The following is a 2,363-nucleotide window of genomic DNA, read 5'->3' on the forward strand; positions in this document are numbered from 1 at the left end:
TGCACCCAATGTTGGAGCAGTCAGATTTATAAAGCAAACACTATTAGACCTAAATAAGGAAATAGACACTAATACCATAATAGCAGGGGATCTGAACACCCTACTACCAATATTAGACAGATCATCTAGGCAAAGAATCTGCAGAGAAACACAAGATCTAAACAACACTCTAGACCAATTGGGCTTAGCAGATATCTACAGAACATTCCATCCAACAACCTCAGAATATTCATTCTTCTCATCAGCACATGGATCATTCTCCAGGATAGAGCACATGTTAGGTCACAAATCAAGTCTCAACCAATTCAAAAAATTGGAATTATCCCATGTATTTTTTCAGACCATGATGGATTAAAAATAGAAATCAATAACAAACAAAATTCTGGAAACTATACAAACACATGGAAATTAAATATCACTCTACTTAATGACATATGGGTCCAAGAAGTAATCAAACAGGAAAGCAAAAAATGTATTGAAACTAATGAAAACAATGATACATCATACCAAAACCTGTGGAATACTGCAAAAGCATTACTAAGGGGGAAACTTATTGCATAAAATGCTTATTTCAGAAGAATGGGAAGATGGCAAGTGAACAACCTAATACTTCACCTTAAAGAACTAGAAAAACAAGATCTATCCAAACCCAAACTTAGCAGATGGAAGAAATCATTAAGATCAGAGCAAAACTTAATGAAATTGAAACCCAAAAAATGATACAAAAGATCAATGAATCAAAAAGTTGGTTTTTTGAAAAGATGAATGAAATTGACAAACCATTAGCACAGCTAACTATAAAAAGAGAGAGAAGACTCAGATAACAAAAATTAGAAATGAAAACGGTGATATTACAACTGAAACCTCTGAAATCATTAGAGACTTCTATAAAAAACTATATGCCAACAAATTCGAAAATCTGAAGGAAACTGATACATTTCTGGACACACACAAACTACCAAAACTGAGCCAAGATGATGTGGAAAGTCTGAACAGACCAATAACAATAAAAGAGATTGAAGCTGTTATCAGAAGGCTCCCAACAAAGAAAAGCCCAGGACCAAATAGATTCAGAGCAGAATTCTACCATTCAAAGTGGAATTGACACCAATGCTCTGCAAACTATTCCAAAGGATTGAAACAGAGGCAATTCTCCAAAACTCATTCTATGAAGCAAACATCACCCTGATACCAAAACCAGGTAAAGATACAACAAAAAAAGAAAACTACAGGCCAATATCCTTGATGAAAATAAATGCAAAAATCCTCAATAAAATACTAGCTAACAGAATACAAGAACACATATGCAAAATATACACCATGATCAAGTCTGATTCATCCCAGAGATACAAGGTTGGTTCAACACATGCAAATCAATAAGTGTGATACACCATATCAATAAAATCAAAAACGAGAACCATATGATCATCTCTATAGATGCTTAAAAAAGCATTTGACAAAATTCAACACTTGTTCATGATCAAGACTCTCTACAAGTTAGGTATAGATGGAAAGTGTCTCAACATAATTAAAGCCATATATGATAAACTCACTGCCAATATCATCCTGAATGATAGAACACAAACAAGGATGCCCACTCTCACCACTCCTATTCAACATAGTGTTGTAAGTACAAGCCAGAGCAATCAGAGAAGAGAAGAAAATAAAGGGCATCCAGATTGGAAAGGATGAAGTCAAACTGTCCCTGTTTGCAGATGACATGATCCTATATACCGAATAGCCTAGAGCCTTTACAAAAAAATTCTTGGAGTTGATAAATGATTTCAGCAAAATCACCACACTAAATCAGTAGCATTTCTATTCTCCAATAGTGAACATGCAGAAAGAGAAATCAAGAAATCTTGCCCATTTACAATAGCCACCAAAAAAATAAAATACTTAGGAATTGAGTTAACCAAGGATGTGAAAAATCTCTATAATGAGAACTACAAACCACTGCTGAGAAAAATTAAAGAAGACACAAGAAGATGGAAAGATATCTCATGCTCTTGAATTGGAAGAATTAACATTGTGAAAATGTTCATACTACCCAAAGTTATATAGAAATTCAATGCAATCCCTATCAAAATTCCAATGATGTTTTTTTCTCAGAAATGGAAAAAACTATCCAGACATTTATATGGAATATCAAAAGACCATGCATAGCCAAAGCAATTCTGAACAAAAAAAATAAATAAATAAAGCTGGAGGCATAACACTACCTGACTTTAAACTATACTACAAAGCTATAATAACCAAAACAGTATGGTACTGGTATAAAAACAGACAAACCAATCAATGGAATAGAATAGAGAATCCAGAAATCAACCCACACACTGACAGCCATCTGATTTTTGACAAAG

This window comes from Galeopterus variegatus, unplaced genomic scaffold (assembly GCF_000696425.1).
Source record: "Galeopterus variegatus unplaced genomic scaffold, G_variegatus-3.0.2 Scaffold1787, whole genome shotgun sequence".
Taxonomy (NCBI): domain Eukaryota; kingdom Metazoa; phylum Chordata; class Mammalia; order Dermoptera; family Cynocephalidae; genus Galeopterus; species Galeopterus variegatus.